Source organism: Rattus rattus, chromosome 2 (genome assembly GCF_011064425.1).
Source record: "Rattus rattus isolate New Zealand chromosome 2, Rrattus_CSIRO_v1, whole genome shotgun sequence".
Lineage (NCBI taxonomy): Eukaryota > Metazoa > Chordata > Mammalia > Rodentia > Muridae > Rattus > Rattus rattus.
In genome coordinates this window covers 55,648,906-55,667,621 of record NC_046155.1, presented here as the reverse complement: position 1 = coordinate 55,667,621, position 18,716 = coordinate 55,648,906, and positions in this window count along the sequence as shown.

The following is an 18,716-nucleotide window of genomic DNA, read 5'->3' as shown; positions in this document are numbered from 1 at the left end:
TGTCCTGGACAATGTGAGACTGTCATGTTCATTCTACAGACATACCAAACGGTTGTTTTCGGGATGATACTATGGAGTTTTCAAGCTATGACTCAGCCTCACAAGAAAACTACAGGCCCTAGGACATCAGCATTGAATTTCTGCAGCAGCATAGCTACATAGATAGTCACACATGATTGGGTGGTCTATCTTCATGTTTCATGGTTGGGGGTTAAGCATGGGCGTGATACAGTGAGTGCTGGGTTCCAATACATACTCCTCCACTGGTTCTATCCCTTAACTTCTATTTGGCCTCCATTTCTATGGTGGATTGAATAAAATGGTCCCCACATGTTCATATATTTGAATGTTTAGTCACCAGGACGTGGCACTATCTAAAAGGAGGTGTAGCCTTTTAGAGGAAGTGTGTCTGAGGGTTTCAAAATCCCATGGTAGGCCCAGTCTCTCTCTCTCTCTCTCTCTCTCTCTCTCTCTCTCTCTCTCTCTCTCTCTGCCTGAGGATAAAGATGTAGCACTTATCAGGGTCATGTACTCTGCCATGCTCCCAACCATGATGAAAATGGACTAAACCTCTACAACTGTAAGCCAGCCCCCAGCTAAATGCTTTCTTTCATAAGAGTTGTCTTGGTCATGGTGCCTTTCACAGCAATAGAACAGTAGCTAGGTCAATTTCCCTATCTCAGTAGAACTTTTATACCTCCCTGATAAGATTGAACACTCAAAGGGCTTAGAATAAAAGCTAGACCTGAGTAGGTGTCCCAGTAAATATGAAGTTATTACCTATATTTTAACAACAGAAGTACAAAGGAGAAAGAGGCTGAAAGGTTTCGAGCATCCTGCTCATCCTCCCAGTCCTTGTGCTGAAGCCCTGAGGGCACTGAAGTTTCTCTCATCTCCTGGGTTTCCAGCAGCTGCTACCTAGCACATCTGCCACAACCTAATCCAATTCATGCACAATAACTTCTTCATCAAGGGGCTTATTTTGAAAAACACGAAATAGGTGACCTTTTTAATTTCCTCAAGCTTTGCCACCTTTTAGCATACAATCAAGAATTAAAAGTCTCCGTAGGTAAAAATCTGGGTCATGAATCCAGAGATTAGATCGGCATTTAAAAGTCGCCTTGAGCAACAGAAGTCAGATGTGCCAAACAGGTTGAGAAATTGGTGAATGAATGTTCCAGCTCTTCGCTTCGATGAGGATGCTTGCTTTGGGTTCAAGTGAAATACGGGCTGGAAATGTAATATGCTTTCCCTTGCTGTGGCAAAATAAAAAGCTAATTGAGCCACAGAATGTGCCATAGAGAACTCTGTTGAAGCCATAGCATGATTAACATACCAGGGACTCAAACAAGTGCAGTTATCACATGCAGACCCCAGCTGTCATAATGGAGGTTAGGGGTGGGGGATTAACACTGGGATTTATGTAAACCCAGTATCAATCACATGCCACAGATATTAGAATATTGCCAAAGTATGGCATCTCAAGCCGCTGCTTATGTAGGAGTTCCTCTAAGCTATTGTGTGTGTGTGTGTGTGTGTGTGTGTGTGTGTGTGTGTGTGTGTGTGTGGTAGGACAGGGCGTGTGTGCACACATGTGTGCATGGGTGGGTAGGTAATTTTTAAGACAAGGTCTCCTATAGGTCTCCTACAGCCCAGCTAGGCTCAAACTCTCTATGGATCTCAGACTCGCCTCCTGATCTTCATGTTGCTCTGCCTCTCGGGGATTGTCTAAGTCAGCTTGAAAGTACATCTGGAAATCAATTGATAATGTTAGGAGGCAGGGCGGTGATTTCAAGAGGCAGGGCTTAGAGGAAGGTGGATAGGTCATTGAGAGCCCAGCTAGTGCCTGGGAAAGGGAACGCTCACTTGCCCATTCCCCTCTCTGCCTTCCACCTCATCACATGAGATCCTTGGCTCCCTTGGACCCCACCACAGTGACATCTGCCACAAAGGCCCTTGCCAGGACCAGTGCCACCTGTTTAGGCTTTCAACCTCCAGAACCTGAGCCAAATAAGCCAGTTTCCTTTATAAATTATCCAGCCTCGAGTATTTTATTACAGAAACAGAGAACAGACAACATACTCCTCAGTCAAGACAAGGACTTAGAACATGAGAAAGGAATCTTGGTTTTCACTTTTCGAGGGTCCCAAACCCTAGGCAGAGAATCCTCACCCCAGGTTAGTGCAAAATTATGTCAACAAGGTGTGAGGGTTTTAACTTGGTGAAAGTCCAGCCTGCGGTCATTTGAAAGGCATATTTAAGAAAATAACATATGCTTAGACAACACTATGTGACTCTGTCCTGAAACTCACTATGCAGACCAAGGTGGTCGTGAATTCAAAAAGATCCGATTGCCTCTGCCTCCCGTGTGCTGAGATTCAAGGCATGCCCCCCTATGCCTGACACAATGGGGTACTTTCATATGCTGAGTATGATAATCACTATAATAATAGCTAATAGGGCAGAGTTTGAATTTAAAGCAACTGTCCCATTCTCCTCACTTATCTACATACATGCATGAATATATACATACAGCCATGCATACGTGTATACACACATTCATGCATGCATAATGCATTCATGCATATATACATGTATACACACAAACATGCATGCATCTGTGCATACATACATACATACATACATACATACATACATACATACATAAGACCCAGCTTGGCCTGGACCCAATCTGAAAGAAAGATATGATCAGTTCTTACAGTTTAGCTGTAAATGACAAGAATGTATGCAAATTGATGAAAAATCTAGAAACCACACACTGAAGGCACTTAGGCTGCTGGGAATTAAGAAACAATAGGCTCTCAGTAAGACTTGGGGCAGAGTAAGGAAGAACTCAGTGACCCAGAGAAACATTAATCAGATTATCTTGAATATGAAGATTCCCTCAAATATATTCTTTATTAACATATTATTCATAAGGCAAATCTAGCCCAAAGAGTTGCTTGTACCCAAGCACAGTCTTTATGAATATATTATATGAAATGCAATTATATGAATATATTTCCTGGAATATGGTTTGAATGAATTAATTATATCTAATGAATCTATCATCTGAAGGCTGCAGTCTCAAAGGAGTGTTCCTTTGAATTTGTGTATAATTCCCACTCCATTTCTCTCCCCCAAGGCATGTTCTCTCGGCCCCCCTGTTCTCCAATGTTGAGCTGCTCACTTTGGTAAGAAGGCACCGGGGCAAAGAAGAACTGAACATCCTTAAAGCTAATTCTACTAAGACAGAGAGAAACTCAGCACCCCACTGTGCCAGGCATAGGGGTGCATGCCCTTAGTCTCAGCACATGGGAGGCAGAGGCAACCAGAGCTCTTTGGGTTCGTGACCACCTTGGTCTGCATAGTGAGTTTCACGAAAGCTCGAGTTAGTTACACAGTGAGGCCCTGTCTCAGGTGAGGTGAATAAAGTACCCCATTTTATAATATTTCAGTTTTGTAGAAAACATACAGTTAACAATTGAAAATCTGGCAGATTCAATTCTCTGTGTACTGAGTTATATGGAAAAGGTAGAAAGGTGCGAGATTTTAGATGCCCCCAGACCAGTGCGAACCCGCTGTGACAATTAGCTAATAAGAAAACTAGCTCACATTTTGGCTGTATCAATAATGACTTTGCCATTAACCATGGTTAGTGAGTCAGTGGACCCAAATAAGCTAGAATTCTCACCTAATACTCTTCTAGTTGAAACTGGGAGGGAGTATGATCCTTCCTTAAGTCTAAGAAGAAAGATGGGGCTGTAGGTAATGAGCAGTTCTACCTGTAATCCAGTGAAGGAAATTACCACATGCAGGGAGTGAACAGACTTTGCTGATTCTCAGATTAAAGGAGAGGCTAGACACTGTCCAGTCACCTGAGCATTGCTCACCCTGAAGCCCTGCTGCTTCCCAATCTACCTAAAGGAGGAAGTGGCTGACTGTGGCCTGAGGAAACTAGTCAGGTCGTGTTTGGAGTGAGCCTTGGAAAATGAATGAAGGTGACATGTGTAAAGGGCAAACACCTGCAAGGTGGCTGCTTAGACCAGGGTGCAGCATGTCAGGAGGCTGAGCAGAAAGTCAAGTCCATAAGTGCATAAGTGCATAAGTTGTTGTGAAGCCAGAACTGGACCTGGAAAAAATCCACAATCAGATAGGGACTTTGAGCATGGATGAAGCGTGTAGAGAAAGGCGCTGAGGTGCCAGCCAGGAGTCTGCTGCAGGGACTTTGTGCAGCAAGGAGGCCCAAATGGAGAAGTAATAGAGTATCTCTGTACCAGGCTTTCCTACCTCTGCATGAACCAAACTTCCCCAGATGGATGTGATCAAAAGGAAGGAAAATCAGAGCTTTCTGGATGGTTGTACCTGCTGTACAGAGCTCCTGGAGCACACATACCCTTCTCTGCCCAGCCAAGGCTCCTGTAGTGTTAGGTGCACATGTGGTTACTAGCATACCAGAATCCTGCACGTGTGTTCCCAGACCACTGTCAGAGCCAGCAGAGTCCCAAGCCAGTGGCTCGCAGAAGAGCTGGCTCTTCTCTGGATTTAGGGGTTCTGGTCTAAGAATCTGGGTCAAAACACATTTTTGGTCTATAGCACAGTGCAGCCCAGACTCCTGTGTGAAAAAGTTTCCCACAAATGTGAGGTCCTGTGGGGCCTGGGCCCTAATTACAATTTCCTTCTCTGACCTCATTTTACCCCCATATTAGTCCAGCATGGGAAAATGGAAGCTTGGTGCCAAAACACTGGAGAATGGCCTTGTCCATGCCAACTAGTTCTATATGTGACCTAATTTCCCATCCTGTCCTGGGCCACCAACAAAATGCAGGCTAATGCTAAGTCCTCTGTCCTCCCACTTAAATCACTCTCATTCTGGGTGTGGATAGGGCACATGATGTTTTATGTCCGTCTACAAAGTAGGCAGATGGGCTTATTCCTCTCACCTATTTTGTTGTCTTTCTGCTTCATATTGCTCTGCACTATAACCCGATAGCAATTTCATAATGATATCCCTGCTAATGTAATTTTCCATATTATGCTGTATAACCAACCCAAGGCTCTTTTAATGTGCAAAGCTCTCAAGCCCCATTGTTCCCCTCTGCAGAGAGGGCTCTGGCAGGCTTCTTTGTTCCATGTTTCACATGCAAACCCCCTGCCATTTGTCACAGTGACTTTTTTGAGTGCAGTGTTGTCCACTGTAGAAGGCGGCTTTCCTCATGAGAAGGTGAGTTCTTCACAGGAAAGCATCCCAGACACCACATCCAGTATACTCTGTTGTGGGGTCACTCCAGTATTTCCCTGGCAGACGCTGCAGATGAGGAGTGCACACACTTCAACAGGGATGTAACATGTTCCTCAAAAGTCCATTCATGGGGTTGGGGATTTGGCTCAGTGGTAGAGCGCTTGCCTAGGGAAGCGCAAGGCCCTGGGTTCGGTCCCCAGCTCCAAAAAAAAAAAAAAAAAAAAAAAAAAAAAAAAAGTCCATTCATGGGGCTGGAGAGATGGCTCAGCAGTTAAGAGCACCGACTGCTCTTCCAGAGGTCCTGAGTTCAATTCCCAGCAACCACATGGTGGCACAAAAACCATCTGTAATGGGATCTGATGCCCTCTTCTGGTGTGTCTGAAGACAGCTACAGTGTACTTGTATATGATAAATAAATAAATCTTTAAAAAAAAAAAAAAGTCCATTCATGAAAGAATCTAGTGTTGACATTATTTAGCATCACAGTAGTCTCAATGTTTCTCCAGTTTCGTTACAGGTAATTATATAACTTTTTACATCATGGAAGTTTTCATAACTGCACTAAAAAATACAGTAAAACGAAACTCAGAATCTCAAACACGAGGAGTTTGGCATAGATAACTAACATTTTGGCATGGACCAACACGTCAGGCTCACTCCCCCATGGTATACCGCTGCTTAGACAGAGTTTGGCCAGGACAGTTGAGCTACTCCAGTTCAGTAATTTTCCATTTCAGGTCCCTCCCCAACCCCTCCCCTAACTCCTCCCTTAGCTCCTCCCCTAACCCCTCCCCTAGCCCCTTGCTCTGTAAAGGCAGGATGCTTTTGCTGGAGTACCTCAGCAGATGCCACCCACACCCTCCGAATGTCCATCTGAGGGGAACCAAACACCTTCTCTCTGGGCTCCTTTACTTGCACAACCATCATGAGTGAGCATGATGTGAACATCATAAATGACTGTTGCTTTCAGTCTAGCTCACAGCCCAAAATGACCCTGTGAGCCTGACCAAGCACCTTACCATGTGACAATCCACCCCTGTTTACCCACAACTTAAGGCTTTCAAGGACTTGGTGGAACAAAACTGGCATAGACCTAGGCAGATAGGGGAGTTGAGCATGCCACTTCTAAGAAAGAAACCATCGTGCTTTAAATTCAGAAACTGTCAATTCTTGTGATTTTTTTTTTTCTGTGACCTATGGATTGTTTAAACTGTGTGATTGGGTTCCGGGGGCTGGAGAGATGGCTCAGTTGTTAAACATGCTTACTGCTTTTGCAGAGGACTCAGTACCTGATATATCAGGAAGCTCTCAACTACCTATAATTCCAGTTCCAGAAAATCTTATGCCCTGTGGCCTCTGAGGGCACTTGTATGCACACAGTGCACATAAACTCATGCAGGTACACATACATATAACTTTTTTAATCTTGACATTTGAATGTTTAACATTTGGGAAAATGTTATTGAGTTGGGGATGTGGCTCAGTGGAGAAGTACTTGTTCATCACTCATGAGGCCCTGGGTTCGATCCCTAGCATGGCAAAAAATAAAAATAAAATAAAATTGTATCACTTAATTTCTAAATATTTGAGTTTCCAATTATTTTGTTTTTGCTTTCATTCATTTTTTTAAGTTATCACACAAAACAATGCTTTATTATTACACATAAATCAGTTTTCTGTACCCATGTTCATCCAAATTACTCTCTCTTTTCTGTCTTTTTCTCTCCCTTTGATCCCTTCCTCCCCTATGTAGTACTCCTTTGTGTTTTCTTGTCATGTGTATGCTCATGTGTGTGTGTGTGTGTGTATGTATGTATGTGTGTATGTGTGTATATGCATGTGTATGTGTGTGTATGTCTGTATGTGTGTGTCTGTGTGTGTGTGTGTGTGTGTGTAAGTCATGTATACATTTGAAATATGGATCCTATCTATTGTGAAAATGTATTTAACAAGATTCACAACCTTTTGAAATTCGTTGAAATTTTGTTTTGTGGTACAGCACAAAAATCTATCCTGGTGAGTGTTCCATTTTTATGGGGAAAAGACTGTTTGTTCTCAGCCAAGAGTTCTATAAATGTCATCTAGGTCGAGATGGTTGCTAGTGCTGCCATAATCTTCCAAAGCTTTTGTCTACCAAGCGCTCTGTTCTGTCAGCAACTAAGAGTGGAGTAGGAAGGCTCCTGTGACGCCCATTGGTTTGTCTGTTTTTTCCTTTTATGCTGGTTTTTTTTTTTTTGCTTCCTGCATTTTGAAGCTCTGTTATGAAATACACACATATTTACAAATATTACAGCTCCGATGGATCACACACAGACTTCTCTTTGTTTTCCCCATTATAAAAGGTCCCTCTTCATCTCCAGCAGTGTCCCTTATTTTGAAGTTTGGGTTAAATAATTCATAAGCTTCCTTATGACTCTAAAAGAAAAAAATGGGGGAAAATCATATTTGTCCCTGAAGCTGCCTGACTCATTTATACTCAAAGGTATCTGCTTTTTCATTCCCTCTCACGGTATGACAGATCTCAAGGCTTAAAACATCAGTAATGCGAAGGCCAACGCTCTGCCAGAACAGATCCTCCCAGATGTGATTCCAATGTGCCCGCCAGGGGAGCAGCTGTTTCTGCCGAGCTGCCCAGAAGAACTAACAGTTTGTCAGATCTCAGAGCCTGCATGGCTGCTCCTGAGTGCATCACATTGATGAGGTAGCTGCAAACGGGACTCTTCGTAAACCTCAAAAATACGGTGGCCTTCTTGGTAACACACTCCTTCCTCCAGCTTGTCCACCAGATTCTCTGCACAGAGATAGAGTGGGGTCCCGAGGTTCTTGAGCCTGTAGAATCAGATGATCAGCAAGTGTATCAAGAGCCACCCTGATGCTCAAATTTACAGAATAGGAAAAAAGGTCAAAGGCACCTGTTAGTTGTTTTCCTTGTTGTTGTGACCAAATACCTGACAAGAAGCAACTTGAAAGTCCTTTTAGGCTTAAATGGGAGATGCCGTACATCACAGCAGGAACGTCACGGCGAAAGAAGAATGGGGTGGCTAGTGACATCACTCCCACAGCCAGAAAGCATAGAGAGAGATGATATAAATGCTGGTGCTCAAACGGGCTCTTTTCTTTTTCTTCAACCTGGGACCTCAAGCCCATGGGATGATGCGGCCCACTTTCAAGATGGATTTTCCTTCTTTAAGCAACTATTTCTGGAAGCACCCTCCTAGATACACTCACGGGTGTGTTTCCATGGTGATTCTAAATCCTGTAAAGCCGACAGTGATGATTAACCATCGCTGTGCCCCTGTAGTTTTTAAGTCAGAAGACGGGAAGATGGGTGTTCCCAAGCACTGCCTCGGACCCTTTCATTTTGCCGTTACACACATTCAGCAGAAGGGTAGAACTGGCCAGGTGTTTCGTATCTACTTTTAGATGATTTGATGAATAATTTTAAGGCCTTGTTGTCAAATGTGTTCTCAGAGGGAAATGGGGAGGGGATATATTGGATGTTAAATGCTCCATTATTTTTTTTACATACTATATTGGTCAAATTTCCATTACAGACAAAAGAACCACTCTAGCTATGTGTGGCAAAATGAACGTTTCAGAGAGCCATGTGCTTACAAAGAATAAATAATCTCCAAGCTAAGTGACCATACTTAAAGACATCTGCAGAGCGGCCCACTGAGAGAAGGAATCGCCCTTTTTGATCAGGAAGCAGAAAGTATAGACAGGAATTAGGACTCATGGGTCCACACCACTAGGGGCAGGAAGACGGACCAAGACTTCTGTCTCCAAGGCCATATGTATCTGCTAGAACCTACCACAGGGAACAGATGCTGTAAATCTTACTGTTTAACTCTGCTCAGAATTCAAGTCCCAAATAAATCTATCTGATCAGTGATCGGAACCCCATTCAGAGTGACACCTGCAGAGAGCAGAGAACATACAGTGCTCAACTTTCCAGGTACTACTAGAGAGGAACTTAGCCTGGAAAGAGGCTAGAGTGGGTGCTTAGTGTACAGCCAGTGGCCTCTACTAGGGGCCTAGTGAGAAGGAAATTTGGGTTTAAAATGCCTTAGGAATATCACGCTGGCTCCTAATGTAACCCAAGACCAAGGAGGCTGGAGCAGATCCTTGAGTAAATAGAAGAGAAGAGAAAATGGGAAAGGAAGTAGGAACTTTAGAGTACACATGGAGGAGAACCAATGAGGTGGGAGTGTAACCCATCTTCAGAAAACCTAAGCTTCCAGAAGGGCAGCAAGGGGAATTAGAATGGAGGGGTGACATAGTGACCAATGTTTGGCAAGATCCATTTTGGAGTTTGGATCTTAGATGTTCCCCCAAGGGCCATGTATTAAAGGCTTTGTTCTAGACCAGGGCACTGCTGGAAGGTGGACAAAGCTTTAAAGCTGGGGCTGGATGGAAGGAGATTAGGTCATTGAAGGTATGCCCTTGAAAGAGATATTGGGACCCTGGCCATTTCCTTTCTCTCTCTTTCCTTCTTAGCCACCACGAAGAGAGTTGCTTCCTTCTCCACATGATCCCACCATGATGCTCTCTACTTTACCACAGCCCCAAACCACAGAGCCAAGAGACTGTGGGTGAAGACTTCTGAATCCATGAGTCAACAGAGACTTTCTTTAAATTACTTCTGTAAATCAGCCAGTGCCCCTCCAGTCCCTCCCAAGAGACAACTGCACATGTTCAGAGTACAAACACAGGCACAGTCACACAGAATCAAGAAAAATGTCTGCCTGGATGTCCAGTAGGAGTCATCATAGGCTAATCGCCATCACAGCAGGTGAATGTGCAGCTTACTGTCCCTTACCTAAAATTCATGGAATTGGAGGTATTTCAGATTTTTTTCATGCGTCAGAATATTTCCATATTTCTACTGAGATAACTTGGCACTGTTACATCTGGAGTCATGTGCTGGTCCCCAGTGCACAGTGCTCAGATACAGGGCTTTGTGGATATGACCAGATCATAACGGCTCTGATGTCTCGATTGTTGACGCGCTGATGATCCTGTAAGTTGACAGTATCTAAGGATGTAGAGCCACCTTTGGGGAAGCAGGTCATGGGAGGTATGTACCAGGAGACTTGTCCCTGGCCTCTTTTCTCCTTCTTCTCTGCCCCACTCTCACCCTCTGGGCCTCTAATCCACTATGAGGCAGGCAATACCCTCCATTGTAATGTTTGGTCTGACCACAGGCCCAGAAACAACCAACCATGGACTGAAACCTCTGAAATCACTGGGCGAAGTAAACCTTTTCTCCTTTTAGCTTCTATGTTGAGTATTTGGTTGTCAAGGAGACAGAGGGAGAAAATAGGTTGGCATAGCATCAAAGTCCAAATACAAAATGTGTGTATTTCATGTATACCTTATGTACATACACCAGAGGTGAATATAATATTTTGCTTATTGAAATTGAAGGTCCTGGGAGGATTTTTCCCCCCTTGGGAATGCTGAGTAAACTGTGTATTATGTACCTGCATTTCGATTGCAGCCTGCCACAGAAGTCAGATATGAAATTTTCCACTTTGTAGGGCAAGGTCTTGTGAGCACTTAAAAACTTTTGAGAATTGAGAAGTTCAAATATACATTCTACATATTCTCCATTTGCGTGTGTATCAGTGTAGACTTTTAAAAACAGTGTTGGGGTGGGAGAGATAGCTCAGCAGTTACCCTAATCCTAACTCTCACCCTTCTGCTGTTGCAGAGGACCCAGGTTCAGTTCCCAGAACCCATATCAGGTAGCTCAGAACTGCCTGTAACTTCAGTTCCAGGGGATACAACATCTTCTGGCCTTTTAGGGTACCTGCATGCACATGATACACATAAGTTCAAGCAGGCCCACATACATACATACATACATACATACATACATACATACATACATACATTTTTTTTAATGTTCAGGGACCAGTGAAATGGCTCACTGTGTAAGGATACTTGCCACCAAACCTGATGATCTGAATTTAATTCCTGGGAACCTCATGGTAGAAAGAGAGAACCAACTTCCACAACTCGTCCTTTGATCTCTATATGTGCGCTAAATTAATTAACTAATAATAAATATAAAAACAATACTGGGCAGAGAAATAGCTCAGTGATTAAGAGCACTGACTGTTCTTCCAAAGGACCTTGCCCAGAACCCGTGTGTCAGCTCACAACCATCTATAACTCCAACCCCAGTGGTTATGATGCCCTCTTATGGTCTCCACAGGCACTAGGCACATGTGGTACACAGACATGCATGCAGACAAAATACCCATACTTGGAAAATAAAAACAAACAAACAAACACTGAACAAAAAGCAAGATGTCAAAAGTTTCAGACAGGAACTTTTAAAAACACACAGCGCACTAATAGGAGTTTTTTTCAATGAACACAAGTGTGGGTGTGTAGGTTGATGTCATTAGGCAGGTGAAGGCAAACAAAGTAAAACGAGGCCTGCCATTGGACGAGAAGGAAGGGAGGCAGGAACAAAAGTTTTAGAAGGGAGGGAGAAGGAGAGAGAGAGAGAGAGAGAGAGAGAGAGAGAGAGAGAGAGAGAGAGAGAGAGAGAGAGAGAGAGAGAGAGAGAGAGAGAGAGAGAGAGAGAGAGAGAGAGAGACAGAGACAGAGAGAGACAGAGAGAGAGACAGAGACAGAGAGAGACAGAGAGAGAGAGACAGAGACAGAGAGAGACAGAGACAGACAGAGAGACAGAGACAGACAGAGAGACAGAGACAGAGACTGGAGTGAGGAGAGAGGAGAGAGGAGTGGAGAGAACATGGCAGTGGGTGTTAAGATTTTTCTCTGCGCATAGTTACAGGTTGTTATGATTGTTCTTAAGGGATGAGTGTGAACAGGATTTTGTGTTGTCTAGATGGGAAAATTATATCTTACCAATTGGATCAGAGGATACTGTGTGGTGTACTCTGTCATGTGGCGACTGCATTGAATTCAAGAGAGTATGTGGTGCCTGGACACACCAGGCCAGCATGGAATCGGGATGTGTATGCCTGGCATGGTCACAACCAGCCCTGGGAACCAGGTGGGTAGAGAGATTGCCACGGACTCAGAGAGTAGCCATCGGTAGCGTGAGATGGGATGGAGCTGTGAGTGAGGAGCGGGTCAGAACATACTTGGGGCAGCATGGAGCCACTGAGGTAAATTAGTGCTAGTTCCAAAGGCCCGCTGGAACCAGAACTAGCGAGAGCACGGCCACCAGGGTACACGGGAACTGTTCCGTCCCTTTTTATTTTTTACCACAACATGGGTGTGCGTGTGAACATGTACATTGTGAAAATTTCCTCTAAATTGAAGCATTCTCTCTAGGAGGGGTAAGGGAGCCTCATGAAACTCAAGAAGTAAACAAACCCCACAAATCCCATCAAAGCTGAAACTTCCAAGACTCACAAGGCCCCTTCTACGTTTATAAAAACAGCACATTGCTGAAAGAACAAACTCTCAGACCTAACAAACTGTCTGCAAGTAATGGAGAGAGCTGGAAAGAGGCAGCTTTTGCGAACCATCGCCCATGTTGGGGTGGGTTTTGCAGGAATTCGAAGCTGTCTATGAATCACCCCTGTTCCTGTAAGTAACCTCAATAAACAACAAGTTGGACTTTGGTAGAATTATTGCTTTGATCTGTCCTTGGTGCTGTCTCAGGAATAAGTGGAGATTTGTGTCATTTCACTGGCATGTACTTCCTGGCATGTGACTGCTGGAGGTTAAATCAAAAGCATGAGGGAATAAAATAGAATTAGCCATTGTCGTGTCAAAAAGCTTTATCTCTGTTCCTAGAATTCAGTTTTTTAATGTGTAGAAGAAAATAGACAACATATCCACAGCTATTAACTTAGGTGGGTGACAATGTGATTGTCAGATCCTTTGTGTAGTTTTCTATGGAGTCTAATTTCTCACAAAAGAGTTTATTTTTTGAAAAGGAGAAGGTGGTGACTCTAAAGTGGTTTCACACATTTAATGCAACTTGACCAACATTTGTTTCTGGATGACATTTGGATTTGCTGCATAGCAGGGTCGAGCACTGCAATCCCCACTCTCCCTGGGTTTAGTCAAATTGATGTGACTTCAGGTGGCTTATCCCACACACAGAGATGCAATTCAAAATCACCATAGCTTCTACCGTCCTCTGGAAGAGGGCAGGTGGGCTAGCTCAGAGCTGTAGTAAGTGAACTTGGGTCATGAGCAAGAGAGATAGCCCTGGAAGACAGAAGCAGAAAAATTAGCTTCCAGGGGAGACTGGTTAGCTTAGAGAAGGGACAGGAGAGCTAGAGAAATGGGGTCAGCAGAGTCCCTGGGAGACACCCTGGATCTGAGGTAACATCTCTCTGGTCTGGGGACAATTGTGGCCACCAGAATAAAGAACCTTAGTCATCCTGAGAGTGTTCCCACAGCCTCTCCAAGTCAAGTCAAGACACCTTGATTTCTATGCCCCTAGGAGGGCATACACTGTGAAATGGGTTTCCCTAAAAGGAAACAAAGAAATAGTCTCCTGAGAGGGCTTTATAGAGATGCTGAGAAGCATCAAGGCTGACCAAACACGCAGCTTATAGTCACCCATTTTACAGATGAGAAAAGTGAGTCCCAGAGAAATTAAATCATTTTTCCAGGACCACACATGTAGGGCAGAACTAAGTTCTAGGTCTATTCTTTGAGCCCTAAGCTCATCCCTCTCACCACTCCAAAGACCCAACAAAGCCCATGAGAAAAGCACAAGGGACAATTTCCTTGCCTGACATTTCTCTCAGTATACTGGCCATCTGAAAGCTGTTGCTTCTCAGAATGTCCGTGTTTTCTCGGTCCAGACGGAAATTAAGGCCGTGACCGTGTTCAGGATGTGCTGCTGTGCTTCAGGGAGCGCTGCTGAGGGCATTGTCTTATCTCAGCTCAGAGATGCGATTCCTCATTCTGTTTGGCTGGAATACGTGTCTGTGGAGGACAAATTAGATAGCCCTGGTGAGACTAATCACGTAATAAATGGCAGTTGCACTCTGAAGAGCACAGATTCATGGAGAAGTGGCCCTGGGCACTATTAAGGAGCCCTGGATAAGCAAGGCTGTGTACACCTGCCTTTGTGCCCATCCTTCCCCAAGAGGGATCGGAGAGGCTGAGGGTGGCAGGAAACTGGGTACCAAGTGGGGCACTTTGGCATAATGAAGTGAGCTTGTCTCCTGAAGAGCCCTATTGGTCATATTTGGAGGAAAATGTTTTAGATGAGGTCCCCTGGTAATTGTGTTACCGTCATAATAACTAATGCTTGGGCTGTACAGTGGGGCTGAGAACAAGCAGGAAGACAGGAAGGGAGAGGCAACATTTGTGACATCCTTGTTTGAGGGTTTTCTTCTTCTTAAGGAGCAGGCAGCCTAGAGCTAGCCAGAAAGTGCTTTAGCTAAAGAAAAGATTCCAGTTATGCATCCAAAGACAACTTCAAATCATGCTGGATTAAGTGTGTGTGTGTGTGTGTGTGTGTGTGTAATAGATCAGTGAGTGAGTAAAGCACTTGCTGTGTAACCATCAGTACACAAACCCCGTGTTTAAAAGGCTGGGCGTGGTAGTGTACACCTGCAATGCCAGTGCTGAGGGAAGTGAGGGAATTCCTAGAGCAATCACTGACTGGCCATCCAGCCTGCCCTAACCAGTAAGCTACCAACCAATAAGACCCCCTACTGATTATACCTGAAATAAAATGTTTTAGAGCTGATCCCCTGGTAATCGTGTTACTATGACAATAACTAATATTTAGGCTGCACAGAGGAGCTAGCTATGGAAGGTGGGGAATTAAGATGTCTCAGTGGTAAACATGCCTGCTGTCCATGCAGACAGCCTGAGTGTCATCCCTGGGATCCTCACGGAGAAGGGAAAGAACCAGTTCCCGCAAGCTGTCTGACTTACACATACACACTACGGTTAGCATAATGTAATTTTAAAGGAAGGAACAACAACCAGGGGTGATCTCATGCCTCCACTTTCACATCTATACACAGGCACTGACACACACACTTACACACACACACACACACACACACACACACACACACACACACAAATACAAAAAGTAACATCATCTTGACACATATGTGGACTTCTATCCCTTAGCTCTTTCTCTAGCCTTGAATCACTCTCCAAGTGCTGTGGGGCCCATCACTTCTGCCCTTGCCAGAGATTCAAAAGTGGTTAGCAGGACAGTGCAGATTCATAACCCCTCACAGTCACAGCCCCCCTGCTAGCTCGAGGGCCGTCTTGTTCCTGATCCCCTCCACGGCTTTTCACCCCCACCTGCTTTCTGCGCTCAACACCACCGGCCCAGGTGTGGTGCCTGTTCTAATCCACTTCTCCATCGCTGAGATAAACACGTGACCAAAAGCAGGTAACAGTTCATCACTGAGCAGTTCCTCCAGGCAGGAAGCTGGAGGCTAGAACTGAAGCAGAGACCACACTCTCTCTATTGATTTCCTCTCTCTCTCTCTCTCTCTCTCTCTCTCTCTCTCTCTCTCTCTCTCTCTCTCTCTCTCTTCTTCTTTTTCTGGAGCTGGGGACCGAACCCAGGGCCTTGCGCTTGCTAGGCAAGCGCTCTACCGCTGAGCTAAATCCCCAACCCGATTTCCTTTCTCTGACCGACTCCGTTTCCTTTCTCTGACCGGCTCCGCTTGCTCCCTTACACAGCTCGAGTCCACCTGCCCAGGGATAGCAGCACCCACAGTGGGCTGGTACCTCTTACATCAATTAGCAGGAAAACGCCCCACAGACGCTCCAATCTGAGAGATGCAATTCCTCAATCCAGGTTCCATCCTCCCTGCTGACTCTTATTTGTGTGTCAAGGTGACAAAAAACTAACCAACGCGGTGCCTAAAGGCTTCACTGGTTTTCACCGGAAGTCCTCTCAGGCATTTCAGCTAGGGTCGGGGGTCAGGCATTATCCCTGTGGCAGCCTTCCTGTGCCTAGTTCCCACACTAACCCTGGGAGCACCGGGAATATTGGTTGAGGCTAGAAGTTTGAGCCTGACCCTACCTCCTGTTTGCTCTTTGCTTCCCGGCTTTGAATACAATGTGAAAAACCACCTGGAAGTAGCTAGAACTCCTGTTGTCTGCTGTGCCTTCCCCTCAGACCTGTGAGTTAATAAATAAATAAATAAACCCCCCTCTTTGATAAATTTCCTCTTGGAAGTGTCAGGTACTTGGTGACAGCATTTGAGAAAAATAATTAATACAAGAGGTCATTTCAGGTTCAGTGATGTCGTGAGGTCATACGTTCTTTTGGGGTGACCTAATACCACAGATAAGACTAGTGTCTTTAAAAGGAAGAAAATACATGGTTCGGTCCACATCAAGAAGAAAGGCATGGTGGCACATAATGAACTGAACCTCTGAACCTGTAAGCCAGTTCCAATTAAATGTTGCCCTTTATAAGAGTTGTCTTGGTCATGGTGTCTCTCACAGCAATGGAAACCCTAACTGAAACACTGGCCTAAAGAGTGAGTTTCAGGACAGCCAGGGCTACACAGAGAAACCCTGTCTAAGGGTGTGGTGGGCACATGAGGATGCACTAGGGAAAAATCTCTTCAGTAAACCAAGAAGAGAGGTTCACCAAAACCTGGCCTAGAGGCCCCTTGACCTTGGACATCCAGCTGGCAAGACACTGAGGAAAACAGTGGCTGTGACTGAGCCGCCAGTCTGTGGGGTTGATTCTGCCATTGCCGTGCGCGTTAGAGAACATGTACTCGTTCTGCCCTTTTCATTTAGCAGTAGTACATGGCAGACGTCTTTGGCAACTTTCCTATTTGGCTCACCATTCCGAATGTTATGACTTACGCACTCCTGACAGCAAGACTTTTCGGCTCAAAGCAGGAGAGAAGGACAGAGAAACTATGGCTCAACGAAAAACCTCGGCACCTCAGAATCTGGTCGAAGCCTCTCGTACCAAGTAATGGCCTGGATGAGTACAAACTTAATCCTAGGTGGAGACAGGAAGCCAGTCTGGTCTACATACACAATTAATGTTCGTTTAAGGCCTTTCTCCCTTCCCAGCTATGAACCTGTAATCTCCTAAGAATCTCAGTAGGAACCTCCTTTACCATAAACAGAAATACCCTCTATATTTCTTCTGCAACTCTAGCGACTCCTGGTTTTTGTTTTTTTGTTTTGTTTTGTTTTGGTTATTTTATTTTATTTTATTTTTTCAGATGCCTCTGAAGCCTCCCTATAATCTCATTTAGCGAAAAAAGTGATTAAAAAAAAAGTTTCTTACCAAGTTGAGAACAACCAGAATGTTACCTACATCAATGGCTACACACTTAACTCTGATTCCTCTTTAAGAAGGCCATTCTCTGGGGTGCGCCTTCTTTCTCTCAAGTGCCTTACTATCTATCTTCAATAACTCCAATTCCACCTCATACTGGTTCATCCTGAAATTCTTTCTGTGTAGTGTGGCCAAGGATATAACTTTACCTGAGTCAGGGCCCCTAAATATCCAGGGAACTCCTTGGGCTGCTGACCTGACATTGTGGAGTCATAACTCTGTCTTTACTGCCATTGGATAGGGTGTGTCCAAATACACGTGTTCTGAGTTCAAAACCTCCCTGAAAGCAATTCTCAGAAGTCCCATAATGTAGTTCCCGCATTCTGACACAGAGTAAAAAAAGTATGGTGCCTACCCTGGGACCAGTTGGGCCCTACTACACCTACTCTGGGACAGGTTCCTTCCTAAGCCTGTTTTATCTCACAGAAAGCTTCTCCAGCTCTGAGGCATCCCAGACCGTGCTCCAGCCACTGCAGCAGGAACTTGTTCAGGCAGAGGTCAGGCCTCAGTGGCACTGAATCAGACGCAGGTCAGTTTTTCAGACATTTTTTTTTCCATATAGATTGGAGAAAACATTGCTACCACCATCAAGCTGTTTATCGTCCGCTCTAACTACCACCTTCCCTCCCAGCACCAGCTTTTCAGAAACAGAAACTTCCCACTTGTAACTGGAAGGTGAGAGATACACCAGAGCTGGTGGCTGAGCCGCAGGCTCCCTAAGGCTATGTGCTTCCAGAATCCAGAACCAACCCTACAATCTCTGGAGGTCTGTAAAGCCTTAATAAGTAAACCCTCCCACAACCCTGATAAACACTCCAAGGTCCTGGCGAGAGCCCCTACAACTCACCATGTAGATGGTTCCACCACCATCGCCACCACTTGGGAGGTGGAGAGGAAGTGGTCAATGGCTCCCTGCCTGTTTCCTCCTCTATGCTATGTCCTGAGTGAGGGTCAGGGTGGACTGGGCCTCATCCCTTCAGCCACGCCAACTTTTTTTTCTCTCCTCAAATGCTGAAAGCTGCCTCTAAAAGGCACACATTCCTCCTCATTCCCAGTTCCAATGAGCAGCAGGCCACCTGCTCCTGAGCCTCGCTGAAAGCTCATGGGTCTGTCTGGGATATGTTAGTCCTCTCCCTACCCACAGGAAGGAACAGAGTGAAGGAAGATGTT